Genomic DNA, 26629 nt, shown 5'->3' on the forward strand with positions numbered 1-26629 from the left:
TACACTGAGTACTATACATTGTAACAATATCATATATAAATGCAAGACATAGAAGAATATATTAATGCAAGACATAGAATATCCTATATAAATGCAAGACATAGTAAACCTGGTTATAAATATAATGCTATAATATTAGATAATTTTTCTATTGCAAAATTTCGAGTACATACAATGCCTACAAAACTTTACACTCTAGTACTATAAGCTACAAAAGTACAAACTCGGCTAGAATTGCATTTTACATTGGATACAATACATTGTGATTCTATTATATATATGTACAAAATTTACAAAATATATAAGTATTAAAGTCGCATAACCTCATACTACTACTTATACAGATATACTGAACAATTACTGTAAATACAGTAGCTCTATATCTTGATTACAATTCACACTGTACTAGTTAGCCATATAATTACAAAATTAAGAAATAATATACAATGTTAATCAAACCATACACTGTTATTCATTATTGATGCAGGTACCCAAAGATAATACTATAAATGAAAAATGCTAAGGTTAGGTTACAATACACTTTTCAAAACCATTCCTAGTTAGCAAATACAGTGGAACTACCAACAACATGATTTAAACATTGATATTTCAAGCATAAAGCATAATCCAATTCCCCTTTTTTTGGGGGGGGTAACAATAGGTTATGCCTCCATCTATGCTGAGTAAATAAATAAATATAATTCTGCCAATGATGGAATAGAAACAATTCAACAATGATACAGTTATATAACTAGTAATTTTTACAATACGTTTTAATGATTCTTTCAGTTATGAGACTTATTAATTGTAGGGTAATCTAAAAGTCACAAAGATGTGTACAATGAAAAATTAAGAATCTATGCACCAATGTGGTTAAATCACACAAACATTGAACAGTTCAAGGTTCTGCAATGGTAATAAAGCTAATGTTATGTCATTCACAAGGAAGTCTTTACCCTAAGATGATCCTTTAATTGTGAGCGTACAAGGTACAGATGTGTGCAGTAATTGTCAATTATTCTGAAGTGTTCGCTCTGTTTATGCCTGCATGATTCTGTGCACAGCACTTTAATACCTCATTCAATTTGCGTTTAGCAATACTATTCTTGCAGATTGTTTCTGCCCATTGTGGCCAAAATAAATCACTTGGTCTCCTTATATTACTATATATAGGTTATAGGACTGCTATAACATGTAGATGTGCACCTCGTATTTTGGTTGCAATCGGCCGCACCAAACGTATATAAATATATTTATATATATATCCACTCTGTTACCCGTCTCAGTGATCTCGGTTTCTTTACTCTTATAAGTTTTTAAATTGTACATTTTTTGCTTTAAAAATGATTGAATTATGTTGTTTTTATCTTCCGGTTAAGATTTTTATGCCTTTAGTAAATATGTATTCAATATTTTTAGAATTATCAGCAATTTTAAAGTTGTTTAATTGCCGCTAAGCCTGTTTTTAATGGCGGCCATTGATGTTTACATTTGAAACAGGAGACTAGTGGATTTGTTGCCAATCCAGAGAAACTTAGCTTCCCAACAACAATGATAACGCATTCATTTATTATTGCCAATTAAATCATGCTTAATTCTTTCTGGAATTTTTTCGAGGAAATAAGTGTTTGAGATTTACTTCGTAATTTTTAATATAGATATTTTGAGTTTTCATGTATTTTTGCCTTCTCGCGAAGTGACAACTGAATTAATTAAATGAGAAATACTCAATCGTCTGTGAAAAACTGTTTCTCTTTTGTTTGCTTTGGTTAATTTCTTTTATTTAGCTTTATGATAGTATTTGAATAGAACATGTGGCAACGATTAGATAATTATATTCTTTAAATGATATAAATTTTGTTATAATATGAACGAAATATATACGTTAACTGTTATATAATTATTGGATTATATAACAGTTGACTTAGTTTCCGTTATATAATTATTATATAAGTTAACTGTTATATAATTATTAATACTGTTAAGTGAATCTAGCGCCAGAGTGTCGCTATGGTAAACAAATACTAGAGTGAATTTTAAAGAATGCATTTATTCTATTGTGGTTTATGCGCTGTCGGCGAAGTAGATTTAATTGAATCCAATAAGTTTAAATGAAGTGCAAGAAAAATGCGTATAATTTAATATTCCAGTTTAATATTCCAATACAAGGAAGTCATGTGGTGTACACATCAGATTTTTTAAAAATTGTGTTACTGGACTTTTCTTCTTACTAAACGTACTTTTATTTGCACATGATTAAACATTTTACTGTTGCATAAATTTCTTATCTGTATTTGCATATCATTATGCGGTATTACCAGTATAATTATTATAATGTACTATTAATTTTCAACAGCCAGATTTTTTTAACTTCATCTGCAGGAGACTGGTTTAATAGTTCATACTGATAATCACAAGAGAAAACTTCATAGTTTTATTTATAATTCGTGATGCACGTTATTTATTTTACGATTCAAATTAAATAAAGGAATTATAAAGCAATTTTAACTTATTTTGTTGACTATTGTCTAAAAGCGTTACTGTCGAAAACTTGACCGCAAAATTGAATATTTCCCGTTTTTCTGCTAATGAGGTTACCTGATCATGCGTCGGAAAAACCTAAAACACTAAACACAGTTGAAAACAATTAATTTTTTAAAGAAAATTCAAATTAGAGTATGTAGACAAAAATACACAGTTCGGCTAATGAGCAGGAAGAGAAAATTTTCGGCGCAAAAAATTGAAAACTAACATTTGTTAACATTCACGAAAAAAACATTGAAGTCAGAGCACCAACTGACTTAGTTCACATTTCTACTAAGAGTTTTAAATGGAAACAAATGGCGGCCCAGTTAGGCCTTGTACCATTCAAACTTTTAAATTGCTGATAATTCTACAAATATTGCATGTAGATTAAAAAAAGGCATAAAAACCTTAACAGAACATACGAAGAATATAATTCAATCACTTTTAAAGTAAAGACGCACAATTTTCCAACATATAAGAATAGAACATTAGAAACCACCGACCCGGGTAAGAGGGTGGGTATATATATATATATATGTAATAATTTTAAAATGCGTAGATGAAGAGATGAAGACACTAGAACTTTACTGCGTAGATGGCTGAGAAGACTGTAGTGGCTTGAAGGTTGGGCTAAAAGCATGATGACGCATTTAGCACAACGGATCTTGAAGATTCACAATCTTTATTGTTTTACGTATATCAAACTATCCTTTTGCAGACAAGATGTTTCCTAATTATATATGAATACAAGTTTCATTTTGAAGTACGATATCATCTTGAGCAAGTAAGCGGCAGCAGCATGCATGAAAAGCGTCTTGTCAGCAGGAGAAGCTTATGCAAAAAAGGGAAGATTGTCAAAGTATTTCAGAGGAAGAAGGGCGAGAATCGGAAAAGCTTCAGTTCCGAGTTTTGGTTTACAATTAATTTGATTGGACAAGAGGTATCTGCATGAAAACGTTACGTAACATAAAAAAATCTGCGATCTGGAGAAAAAATTAACTCAGGGGGAGATCACCAAATTTAGAATGTTAATTTTGAGGTCGGCAATTATTTTTCAAAGAAGCCATCGTATTTTTTTAATATCTTACATATTCCCCCTTCAAAAGAAAGATTGGGTGAGTAGGGCGGAAGAAAAGCATTATACAAAATGTGAAGGATATAATTTTGAAAATAGAAGACATATTAACTTTTAAACAAAAATTACTGTCGTAGAATTTTGACAGTTCACTGAAAGTCATAAAATTTTGAATTCAATAATAAATTTTAATCGCTGAATTCTTTTACAAAATTGGCCATTTTAGACTTCTGAGATAAGAATGTCCAACGAAATTTTGTAAAGTTCTTGATGAAAATAGTTTCACAAAGTAATCGCTCAATTTTTTTCACAAATATTCAAATAAAAGTCTTTCCAATTTTTGTTGATGAAAATGTTTCAAACATAATACGGATTGAGACGCCAACTTTCGTGTTATTTGTTAGAATTTCCATAATTATATTTTTAGGGAAGGTATTTTAAAGTATAAAAATTTTTTACACATCATTCATAAACACAACAAATTTCAAACTTTTCACTATTATTAAGACATTTAAAATTTACTTATTCTTTACAAAACTTGAAGACTCCACAACTTTCTTTAAATACGAGCATTTCCGTCATATTGGTTTACCAGTTTAGCAAACCGGTGTTTATTCTTCACCAGTAGCCAAAAGATTTGGCAAATTAGCAGTTACTGTAGAAAAGGCCTCCGTTACTTTGATAGAGGCAATTGGAATTTTTCGAACTGTTGTCATTCCATAATAAAAAATTAAAAACAACTCTATTTTATGAAAAATAAAAATACTTAAATTAAAAAAAATATTTTTTCTACATACAACTTCTTACCCATCTTACGTACCTATATATATATATATGTATGTAAGAGAAAAAATATGAAAGAAAACATCTAAATTTATTCATAATAACCTCTTTTATTTTTTATTTCATTTGGAAACTTCATCGCTCTGTCCTAAAAATAGTGCTGTAAGTCTAAACTGCGTCATACAAATTAATCATGCGACCTTACGTAACCTTTAATGCAGATGCGTCTTGACCAATCACCAAATTGCAAACCAAAACTAAAAACTGAAACTTTTGACTCCCTTTTTTCTATGAACTGATGCGTCACTTTTGCTTGTGCTTTCATCTTGGCCAGACGTCTGTCTGCAATCATGTGTGTGCTTCTAAATTCTCTTCTATGGCAAAAGTATCAAAATTGTAAATGTTCTTTAATAGGCACGAGTAGAGTGCCAAGTGAATTGTGGCCACAAAGTGGGAATTTAAATAAATAAAAGAAATTTAATCAGGCTCGACTGCTGCTTCTTCAAAATTAGATGGACGCTCTAAGCATCAAGTATCTACGCAATCAGTATAGTGCTTCCAAAATGTGTGCTCTCATTACATATATATATATATAGATAGATATTTGTCGATTGCAATAAAAAGGGAGATGCACTACTAGAAGTTACAGCATTCCCATATATAAAATTTCAACGTTACGCATTAATTCTTGCGCATGATAAAAATACCTAAAGCGTCATGTCCTCCCACTGCAGCCAGCAACCTGATCTAGAAGAATTACGGTTGGATTAAAAGGTGTCCTTTGCGTATAAATATGTATAATGTGATATACTCATGTCTGAAGGATGACTTGCCTTTTATCAGTATAAGCTTCATCACCTGAGAAGCAGTGTATCTTCAGCTATCAGCCTTTGTAATACTTATGAGCAATTTGCGATCCTGTATCCGGGACTTAGGATTATAAGCCTTACGTAAAGCATGAAAGAGGTTGACATATTGGTGAATATTACCATCTGCATTTGCCGGAGTGTTATAGCGTATTGATTCTGATAGACGTGTTCCAGCGCTAACAGATCAATGCACTGTAATATCATTAGGTGGTATTATTCAATAATGATATCTATCAATCCGCATATTGCAAATGGTGTGGATGACAACAGAAGCCTTTTCTATGTCTCTATTTACAAATGCAAGTACATGTCATAAATATTGATTTCTTGGGGGTTGTGTATAAACAAAAAAAGGTATTTTTCTGAATTGTTTGAATTGCTTTGGTGAAGCGATATTTGTTTGTGTACTTCGATTTCTCGCTTTAAGAATTTATGAGAAGAAATTTATGCAGAATTACTGAAAAAAGGAATTATAAAGCAAATTATATATTTCAAATGCTTCACAGTCACAGAACTTAATTTCCTCTTGTTTCTCTTGTATTTTTGCAAATGATATATATTCTGAATCTACTGCAGAAAAAATAGCAAAAATATTTCATCGTAATAGATGCAGAACCTTATGCATCTTTTATCTAAAAGAAAAAAAAAATCTAATATTGACTTTTGCAGATTACGTAATTTTTATTCGTATATTAAAACACAATGACGCAATTTTCATAAATTAGCTTACCGATATATTTCTGTAAGATTAGGTAAATGTTTGCCCGAATTCTTGTATTTATGTCTGTGTGTGTGATTATGGCAAAGCCTCGAGGGCTATCTGCCTAAGGGGAGGGATGTCTTCGTGGAGGACTTTCTAAGGGGAACTGGTTCGTATACACGTTACACTCGGGGAAAACCACGAAAACGCCCATGCAGCCAACCCGTTCGCGGTATTCGAACCCCGGACCGAACTACCAGTGTTCAGCGACTCGGCCCACTTGTATTTATGAATACAAGAGGAATATAACTATTTGGTAGTAACGAACGTTTTCCGCCAAAAGGCGTTGTTAGTAAAGTTAGGGAAAAAAACATGAAAGTTAGTGCGGGTAGTAATGACCATCCAAATCTACGACTTTCTGCCAAAGTTTTGATAGTTTTTCCAAAGTTTTAGGTAAGAGGTCGTGTATGTATATATATATATATATGTAATAATTTTAAAATGTGTAGATGAAGACACTAGAATTTTACTGCGTAGATGGCTGAGAAGACTGTAGTGGCTTGAAGGTTGGGCTAAGTGGAAAAGCGTGATGACGCATTTAGCACAACGGATCTTGAAGAATCACAATCTTTATTGTTTTACCTATATCAAACCATTCTTTTGCAGACAATATGTTTCCTAATTATATTTGAATACAAGATTCATTTTGAAGTACGATGTTATCTTAAGCAAGTAAGCGGCAGCAGCATGCATGAAAAGCGTCTTGCCAGCAGGAGAAGCTTATGCAAAAAACGGAAGAGTGTCATAGTATTTCAGAGGAAGAAGGCCCAGAAACCTGGTGGCCGCGAGTCCAAAAAGAGATCAACCTCATTTCGAACGTCTTATGTAGAATGGAAGATAGCACTAGCAAGATCAGTATCAGTATCAGTATCAGTAGCGGGCACAGCCCGACCCACGTAACCAAATAAGTTGGTCTTATGGTCATGACAGGCCATGCCCATTTCAACAGATGAAAAAAATGAAGCATAAAATATCTAAATGAGAATAATCATGTGTAAATAATAATTATAATAATTATAAACATAAAAGTGAAGAAAAGGAAGAAAAACAAACATTCAGACAAGAGCAGACACTAAAGACAAAAACAAAAACGCGAATAACAAACACAAACAATGGTAACAACAAATTATCAAAATATACCAAATAGTGATGGCAATAAAATGCAAATATCATACACTGATTCCCACTGCCCGGCGCTTACCGTCAATAAATTTCATCACAGATTTACATAATTGTGCGAAATCTTTATAGCATAAAAAGGGATTTTCAAAATCAATATTTTTATTGTTTCTTAAGCCATCAAAGTAGGGACAGACCTCGAGGAAATGCTTAGCATCACCAGACAGATCACATAGTTTACATTTATCGTCGTTCTGTATCTTAAACCTAGCGAAGTATCCCGGGAAACGCCCATGTCCGGTCAGAAACTGGTTAACTTCAAAATCATTAAAGATAATTTTTTTTTTCCTAATCAGTTCTAAATGTTTCAACAGCGACTTTTCCTTTCAGAAGAATTCCATTGTAACTGCCATTGCTTAAAATAATACGAATAAATAACTTTAGTTGCTATTTTTTTTAACCCTGAACATAGGGCGTCCCCGAAACACTCCCTATGGCAGCCTCTTTTGCGAGCACATCCGCTCTTTCATTACCGTATATTCCGATATGGGATATCATAGTCCTAATTTAGAAGTCAAACAATAAAAATCAGCGTTATATTTTGAAATTTTCACAGGACTAGTTTCGATCGTTTTACCGAACTATCATCCTCAGCTGCAAAAGTGCAAATAATCGAGATAAGATATAGTGATTAGATAAGATAAGAAAACCTGTACAGGAGTCCAGCTACTGGCGCCATCTGTTGATGAAACCAGAACTAAAACGTAATTTCTTTAAAGGCTGAAGGCAAAGATGAACTGGAATTAGGGTTGTTAACTAGAATAGAAAAAAAATTTTGAATGCGAAATGCCTCTAGAAAAGTCCAGTTCACCAATGCCAGATTTTTTTTGAAAAATTTTGGCTGCAGAAAAACTGAAAGTGTGAATTTCGGACCAACAATGCTGGGCAACAGAAGACTTCTGTGTTTCCTTTTTTCTAACACGCACCTGATGTTCCTTAACGCGAAAACCCTCTCAGCATTACGGCCGGAAAATTCCGTATAGAAGGCTGCCTTCTATATTTAATATACATGAAAATTTGTGCTAGCTTTTAATGTATCTGATTTCGGTTTGGATGTATATTGGAAGAAAAGGAATCAAGGTACAAAATGAGAGAGTCATTTTTAAATTAAAATCAAGAAAATACCACTTATTCATGACATTTTGAGGAACTTTGAAATTTCAGGGCTAAACTCGTAACCCTCGGAGGGGACTCCCTTAGTTTGACCAATGTATATTAAACCACACTGTCAAGGAATCCTATAAATACCCAAAGAATTCATATCCGGAATGGGGTCCTTGAGTATGGAACCCGGAATTTTATTAATGGGAGAATCTTTATCATAGTTCTAGTTTTTGAACTTTCGGTACCAAATTTTCATAGTTTCATATCATACAACATTAGTACCTAAAGCTGCATACATGATTTGGTGGCATTCTGTAGCTTACGTTTTACAATAGAACTGGAAGTAAATGATTGTTTTAATCTAATAGCGTGATAATTTCATTTCAGACACCTTTTATTTAATGATAACGATATTTTTTACAAATTTCACAACACAGTGTTCTAAAGCAAGTCTCTTTCTTTCAAATACCAAAAATCGTTTGACAAAATACGATTAAACACGCCAACCCGAACCGTATTCGTAGGCGATATTTGCGATGGCGGGGAAACGTTCGTTAAAACTCAATATTTTCTTCCTTTATTTTAGAGATAGATCAGCTCGTTCCAAGTCTCGCTTTTAAAGGAAGATATGTTTAAAACTCACTACTAAGGCTGTCCGCAAACGATTACACTGTGTCTAAGTATGTAACACATAACGTAAGAAACCTTTTCTATTATTTTAATGTTGATTCCAATGTTTATTAAAATATTATTTACATACATCATAAATGATATGAATCAGATATATTGTAATTTTCACCAGTTAGAGATAATGCTAGAAAATAAAATAACGATGTGAATTATTAAAATGAGGGTGTGCTTTATTAAGTGCTTCGTTAGTTCAAATCAAAAAGTTTTAACAAGAGAGATAAATTAAAGGTCTTGAGCATTGTTGAATGCCAAAATGGCTTGTTACTTTCTCAGCACATGAAAACTAAACGTAAGGCAATTCGCCGCAGGGAATCGTAACACTTTCCAGATCAGCATGGCAGTGAAAGAAAATGTAATAGAACAATTCGAAAAAAAGGAGAAGAAAGTCATTCAAAGATGTATCTAATGTTAGACTTATGCACATATCCAACTGGTGCAGCTTACTTTGGTTTGTTTGACATTTCTTGAAATATCATTATCATATTTGACAACTTTTAGAAGAGTTTGAAATCATTGAAATTCTTGCTGGAGAGATAAGGAATTTTCTGGAATTTTCTTTTACGGGCCAGTGAAGCATTTCTTAGTCATAGTGAATCTTGATCCAAATTCAGAGAAGGATTTTACTCCTGTATTTATCCTCGTTTACTTTTAATTCGAGTTTCATATGATTTACGTTCGAAGGTTTTGTATCATACAGCGTTTAAGAGAAGGGTACCAGCAAAAACTTGCAAATTTGAGTAATATTCTGTTAAGATTTACCGATAGATTTAGGGAAAAGAAATTAAAAAGAAACTTTCCAAATGCGCAGAATTTTTATTTAAAATTGATTTAGCTAACAGAATTTGTTGTGACTAATCTCGCTTGTCTGATATCAGAGCAAGACCACGCAATTCATCGTAGCAAAGGGACAAGATTGCGCCCGTCTTTGGCAAGAGCTTTGGGTACCATATGGGTGACAGTACCAAAGAGCTCTTTAAAAGTACGACTTTGCTCAGTTCCGCCCCCCCACTCCCAATTTTGAAAAAGAGGAACCAGGAAGGAACGGATCCAATTGTATCACATCCCTCTTCCGGTACAACTGATATCTTGAGAGGACTTTCGACTTACCGTATATTTAGAGTACCCAAATGCCGCACAGATGCTACACATTTACAAACATGCATGCCTTCTCAGGGATTCAAGCACGTGCCAATTGGCATGGCAGTCACCAACTAAGTCACCAATAAGTCACCAACTATCCCAGTTGGGCGGCTAACTGAATTTTGTTTAAATTTTAAAACTCCTAGGTTATATTAACTAAGTTTGGAACAGTTTTTTTAAGTGCACAATTTTATATGATACCTTCAGTAATTCGCCTGTGATGAGTTACTGTACCGTCCCAGACCTTCAGTAACTCTTGAATTACCACTTATTACTGCATAGTAATTGCGGTGTTATTATTGCTTTAGAACATCACTAGAAAATATATTTTTAGTATTACTGAGTGATTAATTTAGTTTATATATAAATTTTAATAATATGACAATATTTTTAAATTCAATTACTTATTAGCGGTAAAGTCGCTGAACACTAGTAGTTCGGTCCGAGGTTCGAATCCCGCGAACGGGCTGGCTGCATGGACGTTTTCGTGGTTTTCCCCATGTGTAACGTGCATACGAGCCAGTTTCCCTTAGAAAGTCCTCCACGAAAAGCATCCCTCCCTTTAGGCAGATAGCCCTCGAGGCTTTGCCATAATCACACACACACAATTACTTATTTAAGCGATATTCTATGGGATAAATTATTTATTTAAGTGATATTCTATGGAATAAATTATTTTTTTAAGTGATATTCTATGGAATAATTTATTTATTTAAGTGATATTCTATGGAATAAATTATTTATTTAAGTGATATTCTATGGAATAATTTATTTATTTAAGTGATATTCTATGGAATAATTTATTTATTTAAGTGATATGCTATGGAATAATTTATTTATTTAAGTGATATTCTATGGAATAAATTATTTATTTAAGTGATATTCTATGGAATAATTTATTTATTTAAGTGATATTCTATGGAGCTTCTATGGCAGATCCGATAAGCAATGGGTTTTCAGAATTTCAAAGTTAGCGTGAGCTAGAATAATTAATTTTACCCCAAGATTACTTAGAAATACTGTGATTTGAGACAAGTTTAGGTTGATATTATTTTTGATTGTTTATAAAGTTCTAGTTAATTTACGTGTCCTTGCCTACTAGAACCTTAATGAAGTGTCTAGCGAATACTCTCTGCTATTCTTCCAGCTACAAAATCGAAGTTCAAAGAAGGGTTAAAACACCCTTTTATTCCTTCAAAGAAATGCTAACAGACGGTCCCTCTCACGCTTACAGGAAAGCCTCCACTTGAGCTTTAACTTAAGATAAAAAATAAGAACAGAAACTTATTCTAACTAGCTAAACTTTAGCCGAAGCTGTATAAATATACGAATACATCCAAACATAGAACAGCTGTCCAAGGATCGGCAGACCCATCCACGTAAATAATGTGAGTATCCATGTAAATAATGTGAGTAGTTGTCTTAGGGAGAATACACTATAGACATTAAAAACGACTATTAAAGAATTATCTTCTAGCTTTGTGAAACAAAACAGAAGTCAGAAGAAGGCTGTATAAGGCCCTTTTATTCGTACGCAAACTTAACAATTACCTAACTTGGTTTTACAAAGGCCAACCTCTTCTGGCTTAACAGAAATACGTAACGATGAAAAAAATCAAAATGTGGTAGATTAGCCTCACAGCTTACAGTATAATTTAACACGCAGATAAGGCTCGGGTTTTTAAGAAACCGGCGAGACAAAGCAAAATGGCTAGAACCACTTAACGCCACTAAATCAAGTCACTAATAATCATGGCCTGCAATAGACAGACGCTGTCTAAGACCAACTTCCGAAACTCTTTCTTAAATACCACTTCTTTCTACCTTAATCTGAACACTAACAGCGAATACTAACAGCACATACGACTATGGCCGTACGTAGTAAGATAGGCTTAAAGCAACGACGTGGCCCGAAGGCCGAACACGCTCTACTGAAAATTTCTGAGCTCTTCTATTGAAGTGACTGAACTTTGCATTAAATACTGGTTCTACTTCACTTACATAAAACGCAATACTGAAATCTCATTCTGGCAGGGAGGTGTAGGTAGAAAACAAGAATTAAAAGGCAAGGGTTTCAAAATTAAAAATGACCATTAGAAAATAAAAGAAATTCCCACATGCTTATAAAGTAATCTTCGGATTATGGTAACTTGGCGATTTTTTGGTGAAAATTTGGCGACCAACCTTGCTACAGGAACCTGCTAGTTTTTTTTTTTGGTCGCCATTTTGTTTTCACGAAGTAAAGGCATATTTTTTTTTTTTTTTTTTTTTTTTTTTTTTTTTTTTTTTTTTTTACTCAACATTTTTTCCAACAATCTGCTAGCCGAATTACGCTTATGTTAGAACTTTTATGGAACAAAAGTGCTTAATTACGACGAAGATTAGGTGCAAAATTGGGAGAAAGTGCAGAATCGTCCACTGCTCGCCGGGTTTTTAAGAATTGCACATACACGGTATCCATGTACACGTCGACCTATTTTCACTTAAAAAAACATCCCAGAATTGCACAAAAATGGCATTGCGCACACTCTTCACTTTATCCATGTACTCATCGACCTATTTTCACTTAAAAAGTTAAAGAAAATTGACACAAATCCAATTCTTCACACTCTTGTAAAAAGCGCCAAACAAATAAGTGGGCGATTTTGCACTTTAGCAGCGAAATTGTTTCTAAGTGCTTATTAGCTAAAATCACGATTGCAATTTTCCGGAAAATGTTACATTACATGTCTCATGATCTCTCATTTCTCTGAGACAACATAATCTGTGATTCGAACTGTGGACTTCTCAGATTATTGCTAGAGGCAAAATAATCTGTGATTCGAAGTGTGTACTTCTCAGATTATTGCTAAAGTCATAGCTAGTAACCTTTATCGCCTTACCAAAACGTCGCCAAACTACCTGTTACGATATTCCAAAGATTAGTCCTTCTTTCTTTGTGTGTTCTCTAAACAGTGCGAAATTAAGCGACGAAGGTTATAAGGAATTTGTTCTTTTCCCAGTGCGTGTTCTCTGTGCGTGCGTAAGTGGTAATATATCTCGTTAGCAACTGGAAGTTTTCTGTCTCATATTTCGGCAAGAGCCTAGGTTACGTTTCACATTTCTCTCTCCCCAAATTCTAAAACTCTTTACAGTGGTTCACGAACTAAAATATAGAGGACGAGCAATCGTTATCACCTGGATTTGGTTAACGGGATGGAATGAGTTTCCCCAGTTACTCTTTAAGTGTGGGGATGTAAAAGATTATCCCATTGTCCTCCTGGTATAAGGGATAGTACGTCGAGATAACAACTGGAAGATCCATGATACGAATCCTGGCAAGGGCATACCTGATTTTTCATATCTTCTTCCTAAAAAAACTTAATGTCTTTGAGAAGAACGTTCAAGACAATTTCTAATTAGATATGGGTCTTCGAAAATTAAATTTCGACAACATGAAATGTGCGTCATTTACCCATTCAACTACATAATATGGGCTTCCATATAGTTTACTTTATTAAAGGATTAAGCATGATTTAATTCACAATAATGAATGAATGTTTTATCTTTGTTGTTGCGAAGCTTAGTTTCTCTAGATTGGGCAACAAATCTACTATTCCGCTGTTTCAAATGTAAACAAACATGTGAGCCATGTTATTTAAAAGTTAAGGATTAACCGCACTTAAACAGCTTTTAAATTGTTCATTAATTGTACAAATATTGCTTGTATATTTACTAAAGGCATAAACACCTTAAACGGAAGATAAAAACAATATAATTTAATTATTTTTAAAGCAAAAAATACACAATTTGCAAACATATAAACGGTATATATAAGAGTAAAGAAACTGAGGTCACTTAGCCGGGTAACAAAGTGGATATATATATAAATATATTTATATAAGTTTGGTGCGGCCGATTGCAACCAAAATACGAGGTGCACATCTACATGTAATAGCAGTCCTATATACAAAATTTCAACGTTCTGAGGCTACTCGTTTTTGAGTTATGCGAGAGCGTTGAGCGTTTTTGAGTACATATATACATACGTAGAGACATCACGAAAAATTCTCTTCAGAATTCATTTTAAAGCAGTTTTATAAATTTTTTGAAGGAAAAGAGTCTTAATTCTGTCTTTACGTACAAATGGCACGCAAAATCCTCGTTAAATTGCATTCGATAGCAGTCAAAATGGGTATTTTCGTTGAAATATGCTGCCTGAAACTTTTCGCGATTACAATACTTCCTTTTTATTCGTACAAGGAAGTAAAAAGAGACAATGATTAATATATACGAATTCAATTAACATTGAGGAGCTAAAATTGTCAGAGCTAATGTTTCGAAAACTACTCATGCGACTTTTACGAAACGCGGCACAATTTGAGTAATATAATCGAATTATGGAAACGAAAATCGATGCGTAATTTCATAAAAAGTCCGATTCTATGTTAAAATACCTGTGTTTGAACAACACTAGATATGCATCTAGTATATATCATAAGTCCTGTTTTCGAGACATTCGACATATGCAAGTGAAATTTCGTCAGTCGGCTCAGTAGAACGGGAGATATAGAACTGTCCAATTTTCATTTAGTCCAAAGCGGCAATTTGCTCAGAAGGGCTATTAATTTCATTTCGGCATTTTGCGTTGGTTCGTTATAAACGGCATTTCACTTTTCAAATTGTTGGTAGCAAATATTATAGAATATTAGAGCACTGAATATATTTAAAGAAACTAAATAATGACGAATTTGCATGAATGTATGTATGTCTCTCGCACGGTGAAAAAACGACGGTACCTAGAGACATCAAATTTTGAATAACGTTGTCCTCCACACGAATATGGGCATCTGAAAGGCAAAATCGTTTTATTACCTATTTTATATTTTGTAAACCCTTAACAAATTTTTGATTAACAAACTCAATAATTTCAAAGCGAGCAGTGGCAACACTGTACGAAAACAAATTACCTCCAGTGCGCGAGACTGTGTATTGGAAATTCTAAAGATATGCTCTTTTTGAATTATTTTGCGATATTGCTTTTGAATTGAATTTTATGGTTTAGGTGCGAAGAACATGATATTTAATAAATAAAATCTGAAAGCCTTCAGATTTATTTATTTATTTTTGTTTAGGGTGTACGTCTATGAATAATATTACATTCTGAAAGGCATTATAAATTCTGCTTTTTGTTATAAGGAAAAAATGCCACCATTATCTAATTTGCTCTTGTAGATTATCAGGAATTAAATATTCTATTATCTCATGCGGCATTTAAAAACATAAACACAAAATCAAACAGCATGTTAGAGAAAATTGCAAAGAACTGTTTCCATTTTCAATTTATCGCCATTTCCCAAACCTTAAGACTTTATTAGTTATACAAACGTTATTTTGTCGTAAAATACGAAGCATCCTATTAAATTATTAAATGTGGCGATTTAATGCAGCTGAAGAATTAAAATTTCAATAGTTGGAAGACATCCACACCCTTATTGATGCGAGATTATTCATTTAATGTATTCTAATCACTACTTTCCATTCTCTAAACTTTTAACTCGTATTGAATTATATATTCGGCTGTCAGTCCTTATGCATCTTGGATTTACTATGCACGAAACCAAAACTTAATAACGTCGTTAAAATCACATTCAGAACGAGCACATCACTCTCGTGCCATCATATTATATCGTGATTCCATTTACAAATTTACTGCAAGGACCATTACAGCAGGAACAATCGATTGTTTAGATACGCATAGGATCTGTATCGTTTTAATCGATTTATGATTATATCGAAGTAATAAAACATTTGCGAGAATTTCTATGACAATAATTGAGGTATAAGGTTTAATATATATAATTATGCCTCTCAGAAGCAACGATTCGTAAGAAAATGCTGTCATTAAATCTGCTTTAAAGAGTGTTTTATTTTAAAATTATTTTTAATTTAAAAATATAATAATAATAAATTTAAATATTTTTAATTTAAAAATATTTTTAAATTACATTTTTAATTTAAAAATAAAAGTATTCTTGCGTGATATTTAACAGTAATTTAATCTACAGTTTCCTTAGTGAAAATATTTTATAAATATATTGCTTTCTTACAGCTGCATTAAATTTATAAGCATTTATGATTGTAAGCGATTGGTACACAATGCGATTAGTAGCGCTTCTGACCCCATATAATGATTAGAACATTGTAAGGCTGCATATACTCACTGCACGTTTTGACCTCAAGACATACTTATTACAATTACGAGAAGCTCTTTATATATATATATATAAAGAGCTAATATATAATATATATATATATATATATATGATGTACCAGCTTTAGTCGTAGCTTAAATTATCAGACGATACGTTTTATAAGAAACAGGATCCATTTATTATTATTCAGGAGAAATAGTAGTTACAAAATCAGATATCCGGAGTAAATAAAAAGAACTACTAATAACGTTTTGTATGAAGTTTACTGCATCGTGACATTTAAGAAAAAGCCCCCGATATTCCTTTGCGAGTCCTCTGGAAAGGCGGAGCTTCAAAGAAATGACGTCAACCTCGTCAGCCAATCCAGTTCGCTTTAAATATTTCCGGAACATTCTATAACTGTACGTGTAGAAAAGGCGGGAAAAGCAACTTGGGGCTGTGAATTTAATTCCACGTACTTTAAAATAAAAGAACGTCGCCATTAAAAATGAAAAAACATACAGTTAGAAATTTAAGTGTATTCTTGACTATGGAATTTTATTATTACAAATATATATAAAGTTCTATGTTATCCATTCATTATGTATATAATACATACTAGATAGCATAGAACAATTATTGTAGTGAAGTATAGTCCTCGGGACGTTAGGAACCTGCTAACGAGGGTCTCTCTAGCCGAGAGTTCAAGACGATTCTGGCGTGTTGTTCCGATGGAAGCAAGCTGCAGAGTGAATTAGCCACGCCTCTTAATTTTTCAGTAGTATTTTACGTTCTCTGATTCGTAATATCTGAAACGATATCAGAGGAAACTCAAGATCATTGGTTGGTCAACTCTCCCGAAATCGTGAGACTTTGACGACAGACACTGTGCAGAACGCCAAAATCTCTTGGTACTGGTCGTGAAGTTATGTCTCTTGTACTATCAACTGGAACTAATTATTGCATCTGCGATATCAGACCTTGTTGTCTGAAACGTCATCAAAGCCTGGAAATAGTGACTTGCGGGGACCGCACATACGATTTTTTTATATCTGTGTGGTCCGTCGCATGATCATAATATTTACACCAGGCAGGCTGTTTGCTGATGTCGTAGGTAAAAGATTAACAATAGTTAGTTCGTGTAAGAGAAAAAACATAAGGTGAGGACTGTACACGTCTTTTAGTTGTTTTTAAATTATTTGGACTCTTGCAAAGACTATCTCAAACTGGCCGTATTACCAGAACATTAGACATAAATTCTCAAATTCTTTCAATCGAAATGAACGATCAGGTGCATATATTATCGGTGCCATAAGAAAGCACTTTTATTAAATGTTATATTAATTTTCCTACATTATGTTTTTTCAAGCACAATGCTTAGAGCAATTAAAATATTCCGATCTCCATGAGGGAACCCGCTCCACGTAATATTAATTATATTTTTAAATGTTTAAATTGCTAACTAAAAATTATAAAACTGTAAGTAGAATTGCTGCTTTAAAGGAGACAAGAAAAATGTGCATCACCCTAGCCGGGACTTGAAACCTGATCCTTTCAAATAGGTGTCGAATATGCTTCCAATTACACCACGAAGCCATGAGGAGAGGAGGGAGAAAAATGGCTACTTAATAATTATCAGCTCTATCTTTAAAGTTAGATTAAACGTCTAATTACTAGATCACTAAAAGGCTTATTTCCAATTACTAAAAAATAACAAATGAATGAATAGATAAATGGAAATAATCTACCTAATTTCTAATTTTTGATTTTTAAGTTTAAAATATTTTTACTTAATTATGTTATAAAATAAAGTGAAGTATTCAAAATAATTTGCAAATTAAAAATTCATTAATTAAGTTATCTCCTCGTACTTGAAAAAAACACGTTGAAAATGTCAAAGCTTTTGAGATTTAGTGTATTTTTGATGCGACATAATTTCCTGCAATGAAAATGAATTCAAATTTTTAAAACTTAACTTTTTATTCTTTTCGAAATCACCAATTAAAAGTATCATTGCAATATTTAATTTAAATCTGCTGCCCGTTTACTGAAGTCATTAACATTACTGTTTGGGATACCGATGGAAAACAAAGAATGTTTGCTAAAATTCCAAAGTAAATTAGAAATATACGAACGACAATATGCGACAGGCCTTTGGCAAAAATTAATCCATCATCGTGCCAACAGAAATTCCAAGAACCTTCCTCATCACGTCCTGCTAGGTTATTAGGCGCGTCAGGCTAGGTATGACGTCATTATTAGATAATGCTACTTCCATTCATCATGGCGCGATCGTTGGAATGACAATGCGACGATGATATCGCCGTGACGCTAAGACATGAGACATTTTCTGTCATACAAGGATGACAGAGGACACCGATATTAGTGATAATGGATTCTTTGGAATCTATTCAACAGGAAATTGATGCAATATTAGTTTCATTTCATGTAATGTATCATGGAATTAGAGAATCAATTCAGGTGTGACTGGAAAACATTATTCCAGATTTAATAGTAATTTGTCATATAGAGAGTAAAATCACATGAATGGTAAGATGAATTTATGATAGTCGACTATAAACGGTGATAAATAAAGAACTCATTGTTATAATTACAGCTTTATGCTGTTTTATTCGTAAACAAATTATATAAATACCGGATTCCTAACAATATAATTCCTTATTTTTAGCTTTAAAACTATAGTAATTTTGGGGGTTAAATAAGTAAAACCGTTCAAAATCTTTTCTAATTATTATTATCAAATTTCCAAATTGAATAAAGTCGCAAAGTTTCGTCGTTCCAAGCAAAGCGTGTGGATTGCAACTTTGGTGCGTGAGAATTTCGGCGAGAAGATAGCAATTATTTGTCAATCTTGGCAGGAGATCATATCCGAATGTGATGATCTTGGCAGGAGATCGTATCCGAATGTGATGAGATTTATTTACAGAAAATATTGTTGAGGCAAAGAACTTTTGCCGATATAAAGTTCACCTGATGGAACTTATACCTGCATAGTCTTCTTATTCATTGCAAGTGGTTTACATTCGGAGATGTCACGTAAAATCTTTACTAGGGAATTTCAATTTTCTCCAGGAAAAAATTGAAAACATCGCCTTGAAAGCCACGCACCTTGGAAAATGCTTTTAAAGCCCTTATAAAACATACCTTGGATTTGACATAGGTAAGTACTAAAATTGTATAGATTTTGCCTTAAAAAAAATCCAGTGACAGCAAATCACTCAGCAATCGCGCATTCAACTATAAGAAAGAATTTATTTTTAAGAAAAACTAGTGGCAACATTTTCTGCTGGAAAATCAATAACATCTTCTCTATCCTAATTAATTATAATCTCATACGTCATATTCAAGCGAAACTTCGCATAATAAGTGGTATTGCAAGATTTTTTAGTTTTTGTCATTTAAAGTGATAGTGAGGGCTGTCGCGATACTTCAGAGAACTGCACCTGCGATGTTTTGGGGCGTACATAGAAGCCTTGGAAGCCTTTCTACAAACATAAAAATTTTATTTCTGATAAATGATTACAAGGACATACATAAGGACAGAATAAAAGACTCGTTTTCCGAAAATGAGTTGCAAAAATAATTTTAAATGGATTGAGAAGAGATTTTTTTCGTTACGTCTGTACAAATGAAAGTATCTCGCTTACCTCAAAAACGAGCAGCCTCAGAACGTTTAAATTTCGTATATAGGACTGTTATAACATGTAGTTGTGCACCTCCCGTTTTGGTTGCAATCGCCTGCATCAAAGATGTATAATTATATATATGGGGGGGCACAAGCGTCAACTGAAAAATAAAAATGGAGCTAAAACCGCCTCGACAGCCAAGTTCCTTCAATATTACCAAGTCAACAAATTAACATATTACGCAATCAGAATTCTTCAATATCGATCTAAGTACACGTCAACAGTGCTCCGTCTTTTCCTTTGCTATTGTTATGTCTTATTTAGAAAAAAAAACTGCTTTAAATCACCTGTGAATTACCGCTTAAGGAGATTCAGCATTACAGTGGGTTTACGGTCGATCTGAGTTTGTGTTTGCAAGTGCGTGCGACAGAAAATTATTTGCGCTTTCCCTTTTTCCAATAGTACTTCATCAATCGACAGCTCAAAAATTGTTATATTATAATTGTTGTTGTTATATGTCAATTTAACACTTTAACAAGACAAAATTATTTAACACGGTGCGGATTCTATACTTTTAATTTCATATATATATATATACCCGCTCTGTTACTCGGCTCAGTGAATTCATTTTTTTTAATTCTTATATGTTGGTAAATTGTGCATTTTTTTGCTTTAAAAATGATTGAATTATGTTGTTCTTATCTTCAGGTTAAGGTTTTAATGCATTTAGGTAATCAGCATGCAATAGTTTGTAGAATTATCAACAATTCCAAAGGTGTTTAAGTGCGGCTTCTAAGCCTAATTGTTTTTTTTACCATAGCAGCCAAATTTGCTTACATTTGACACTTAGCAGAATAGTGAATTAAATCAGTTTCTGCACCTTCAGTGTCTTTTTGCCGAGTACCGAGAGTGGGACCAAAAGTAAACTTACAGTTTTGTGCACCGAAAAATCCGCCTTCTTGCCCGCTGGCCGAGTTGTTTGTTTTTGCGTAGAAGCTCTAATTTCAAATGTAAAAATTGTTTCTTAATTGTTTTTAACTTTATTTGATATTTTATCTTTTTCTACATGTTTCAAATTTTAATGAAGATATTTTGAGGTTTTATGTATTTTTGCTTTGTCGCGAAGCGAGAACTCAAGTAATTGAACGAGAAACATCTCTAATGAAATTCGAGGAAATAAGTTTAGATGAACTATAGCAAAAAATGTGTATAATTTCATATTCCATACAAGGAAGTCATGCGGTATCCACATCAGATTTTTTCATTAATATGTAATGAAACTCAACTTTCAGTTTTATAATCTGCAGAGTTAAAAATACCAGCCAAGCAACTAAATTTAAAGTTCAATATTTTTCGGAGTTCAGATTCCATCTGTTCTTAAATTATTTCGGCCTCGGTTATTACGGTTTAATGCGCTCGTTTCTTGAAAGTCGATAAATCTTTCTTGAACCTCAAAAAGGAAAAATGTAGAGATATTGGAAAAAGTTGTCTTATGCGACAAGTCATACTTTGCTTTTGAAAATTTGAATACTGCACTTTTATTTACTTTTATTTACTTTTATTTCGTAGTTTGTAGAGCGATAAGGATTTTTGTTGGAACCAGGAAAGATGAAAAATGAGCAACACTTTCGCCGGGAATCGAACCACGGACCTCTGGAATACGCGCTCCAAATACGTAGACCACTACACCACGAAGGCAGTCTAAGAAGGCGGGTGAAATACCTTATATATTCCCCCTTTTAAAGGGCGAATCGGGTTTTTTAGGGGACCCAATCGCCAGATCCTGAGTGTGGGGAATCATCATCCACCATCCTTTTAATTCGGACGTAAAGACATTAGGAGTTTTCGGAAGTAAAGATGAAAAAATGAGCAACGCCTTCGCAGGGAATCGAACCACGGAGTACGCGCATAGCGTGCAGACCACTACACCATGAAGGGACGCTAAGAAGGCGGGTGAAATACATTATAAGTACATAACCAAAAAATTCTTGTTGCACAAAGGACTCGATAATAATGTCATTCATTTACTCTGTTTTTTTAAATTTCACAAATTATTCCTTATTTTAAATATTGAAATTCAGTGTGGCGTTCACTTTATCAGTGTAAGAGCTGCAGATGCTTTAGAGGATTTTATCAGTAAATGGAGACGGTACTTAATTCTTTCTGATGTTACGTAATATTTCACTCCTTTTCGATCTTGTTCTACTGTTAAAATTTACGCCTCAAAATGGTACTGAAGTACAGTAATATTACAACTTTTACAGAAAAATATTTTATACATAATATAGTATAATCAGTACATGCAGCTATATAAAGTCCTAAAACTCAAAATTAAAAACAAAACAATCTATGCAAACAAAGCCGAAAATAACAAACTCCAAGCCCTAAATGCTTAAAAGGATTTAACTGCAACTATATTTTTGAAAGCTTAAATTATGCTTTGCTACTTGGCATTTATGTTGTCATGCAAAATGGCGCTTTTAAAGAAGCAGTGGATGGAAGGCTATATTTGTGTTCTTTCCGAAGACATTTATTCGTACCTAGTTCTTAAAAAACGTTGTGGAAGGCCATGGTGTTTCGGTATCTAAAGCTACGATGAGTAATGTTGTCAATAACAAAGGGAAAAAACGAAGGAAATTTAGTTTCAGGCGGAAAAATTGCTCCAGATACGTATCCAAGCAAAAAAAACAGAACGTTTCGAAAGTTGCAAAAATAAAATCTCAAATGTTAAAAGGTAATCCACCATGTCGAAAGCTGCAAAATCATTAAAATGCTCCGTGTCAACTGTAAACAAAGTGATTAAAGCTGATTTGAATCTCAAAAAGGCAAAAAAGCATAATGTACAGTGGTGGCCAAAATTGTGGACACTTTTGGAAATTTTTATGTTTTTAAACTTTGTATGCTTATAGAAAATGTTACGTTTCGCAAAATGCAAACTTGTATATATCATTTTAAAGAGAATTTATTACTCAATTCAATACAAAACACAAAATTCAATTATTTGCAATACACAAAAAGTTATATGTACTTTAATATAAATTAAAAACACAGTTATGAAGTAGTTTGTAATGTCTAGCTTTCCTGGCCAATCACTGTTCTTGTTCTGAGAACCAATCAAATGTTAGTAACTGCCAGTAGAAGCTGACATCATGTTTACACTTGAAACAATTCATTATTTTGCTTTGTTCTGTAGAAGGAGAACCTGTTTCTTATACACTGCAATTACAAGTAGGAACTTTTGTTAAAATTTTTAATATTTAGTCAAGAAGCAATGACATCAAATAAAAGAGAAGATTGGACACCTAGAAAGAGTTGTAATATTATTGTGTTACGAGAAAGTGGTCTTTCCTATGCTGAAATTGCAAGACAGGTGGGTGGTTCAGTGACTACATCTGGAGTCCGAAAGTTTTGTTTACGATATCAGGAGACACATTCAATAAAAAACAAAGAAGGAAAAGGCCGAAAACGGTGCACTACATCTATTGACAGAAGAATAAAAAGACTATGTCTCCAAGATAGGAAAATGTCATCATCGGCCATCAGAAGTGATCTGAATGATGCTGGTGTTTCTGTAAGTTCAAGAACAATCAGGAGAAGATTAACAGAAGTTGGACTGAGAGGTAGAATTCTACGAAAAAAGCCTTAAGTTTCAGCAACGGAAAAAAAAAAGACTACAGTGGGCAAAGGAACACATTAATTGGACAGATGATCAGTGGTCACAAGTTATATGGAGTGATGAAACTAAGATATCGTTATTCGGTAGTGATGGGCGAAAATATGTAAGACGTAGAATAGGAGAAGAGCTACATCCTGACTTCATTTAAGCAACTGTGAAGAACCCAGTTAGTGTTCTGATTTGGTCATGCATGTCAGCAGATGGTATGGGTCGCCTTCATGTCATCGATGGGACATTGAATGCCAGAAAACACATTGACACTATTCTAGAACCAAAACTTCTACCTTCCATCAGAGATCTCTTTCCCAACAATGCTTCGTTTACTTTTCAGCAGGATTCTGCTTTTGCCATACGGCCAAATATCGAAAGAGGGGTTTCGTACATTAAATTGTTGTCATGGTCAGGAAACAGTCCTGACTTCAATCCTATCAAAAATTTGTGGCACCGTTTGAAAACTCTTGTCCGAATGAGGCGCCCATCAAATAAAAGGGAACTAATTGAGGCTATAATTGTTTCCTGGCATCATGTAATAACGAAAGAAGAGCTTAAAACTCTTGTCAGCTCAATGAAACGATGTGAAGCTGTAAATAAAAATAAAGGGTACCCTACTAAGTACTGATAACTCACTGCAATCAACACTATCTAATGTATATCGATAACTATTATCGTTTAACTTTTTTTGTATTGCAAATAATTGAATTTTGTGTTTTGTATTGAATTCAGTAATAAATTCTCTTTAAAATGATATATACAAATTTGCATTTTGTGAAACGTAACGTTTTCTATAAGCATACGAAGTTCAAAACATAAAAATTTCCAAAAGTGTCCACAATTTTGGCCACCACTGTACATCGTCATTCTCCACGACATATCGCCGAACGCAAAACACGCTGCAGAATTCTTCACGAGAGACATATATTTATATATATGATGTCACAGTAGATAGATCTTTTTTGAATTTAAATGACTGCACTAAAAAGAACTCCATTCATTGTCATCAAAGAGAAGAAAAATAATCTTAAAACATGGTTCAAATAATCTAAAGGAAGTTTTTCAAAGGGATTTATGATTGTTGCTGGTTTTCCATACGAATTAAAAATAAAGATCCAAAAATTAAAAATAAAGATTACTATCTTTATTTTAATTTAATTTAATTTTTAATTAGAAAAATTCTAAATGTAGGAGTGGAGTAAAATGTTAAAATCAACTCCTCTCCATATTATCGAAAACATATTTATACCCAATTTCCAAGTATGCAACACCTTCTCTTTACACACATTTGATCAATCAACAGAGCTGAATCAAGACAAAGCAAGCAACTAAACGTCCAAATCTAATGATAATTTGTTGAAGGAAGTAGAACAAGAAAAGTGTATCAAGGCCATATCCTTTACGTATATCCCTAATAAATCTCTGTGTCTATCACCAGCGTATTTTTGTGCTTTTGCACTTTTAAAAAGCAGGCTGTCCGAATGACGCGTCGACCTACAAGCTCCCTAGACTTTGGAGACCCAGCAGCGGCCGAGCGGTAAAGTCGCTGAACACTGGTAGTTCGGTCCGAGGTTCGAATCCCACGAACGGGCTGGCTGCATGAGTGTTTTCGTGGTTTTCCATACATATGAAACGTGTATACGAGCCAGTTTCTCTTAGAAAGTTCTACACGAAGGCATCCCTCCCCTTAGGTAGATAGCCCTCGAGGCTTTGCCCTAATTAAATAACCTAACCTTAGACTTTGGAAAGCTGTTCAAGAGCAAAGGGTAAAGTACCTTTTCCGATGCTACAAAAGGCTTTATTGTCTTGGAAATTACAGTGCATAAAGATAGCAAGGAATGAGGGTTATCAAAGAGCCCATTTAAAGCCTACACATTTTAGGTAAAATATTTCTGTAATTACTATGAGATTCCTCTTAAAAATGTGCGAACACCCTATGTATTAAAAAAAAGACAGTCCAACTGACAAGCAATTTGAAACGTAATTCAGACTTTTATAGTGAACCAACGCAAAATACCAAAACGAAATTAATAGCCCTTCTGGGCTAAGCACCCTTTGGGCTAATAATTCTGACGTAATAACCTTCTTTCATATGTTAAACCAGTATCAAAGCACAGACAACTCTGGAAAAAAAAATCAGTGATGCAAAATACAAGCCCTAAATTTTCTGCTTGTTTCTGCTTGTCAGAGAATGAAATATAAGATTGAGTTCTTTACCACATTAACTGGAAACAAAGCCATATTAGTTTACGGAATCCTAACTCAAATTTATGAAAAGCCATGAATCTGGAAGAAAATATCCAGACGGTACAGCAAGATAATATTCGTTTCATAACCCCCCCCCAAAAAAAAAGATATTGAAATTTCAATAGATTGAAACATTGGTGAGATTAAGTCTCTATTATAATGCGCAATAAAGAAAATAGGAACTATGAATCTGTCTATCAGTGATACTAGATGCATTTATGCGTATAAAATATGCTGCTGTATTTTAGTGATTTTTTGAAAGGAAACATACGTTTGTAGATAAAACGAATCCTTAAAATAAACAGAAATAAACAGTTTTTTACTTGCAAATAACATTATATCGCTCGTCATACATTCATACTGAAATGAAGATTCGCTATTTTGTTTCGCTGTCATTTATGGATGCTGAACACAGTAATGAGGAATAAATACCGTTGAGTCAATAGGAAGCAGGAGACATGAAAAAGCAATGCCCTCGGGCCGAGACTCGAACCTGGACCTCTCGAATACGAGCCGAGTGTGCTAACAGTTACACCACGAAGACATGCTGGAAGGAATGGGAAAATATCTTACATACTCCCCGTTTTAAAGGGCGACTGAGGATTAGGGAACCCAATCGCCAAATCCTGGAATGAAGAATCATTATCCACCACCTTTTAGTTCGGGTGCTACTGTAGAGTCGTTAAGGTTTTTGACAGCAGGAGACATGAAAAATGAGTAATGCCCTCGCCGGGACTCGAACCTGAACCTCTTGATAATACGCGCCGAG

This window comes from Stegodyphus dumicola, chromosome 12, assembly GCF_044657685.1.
Source record: "Stegodyphus dumicola isolate Sdum_Otavi_A_Nest chromosome 12, ASM4465768v1".
NCBI lineage: Eukaryota > Metazoa > Arthropoda > Arachnida > Araneae > Eresidae > Stegodyphus > Stegodyphus dumicola.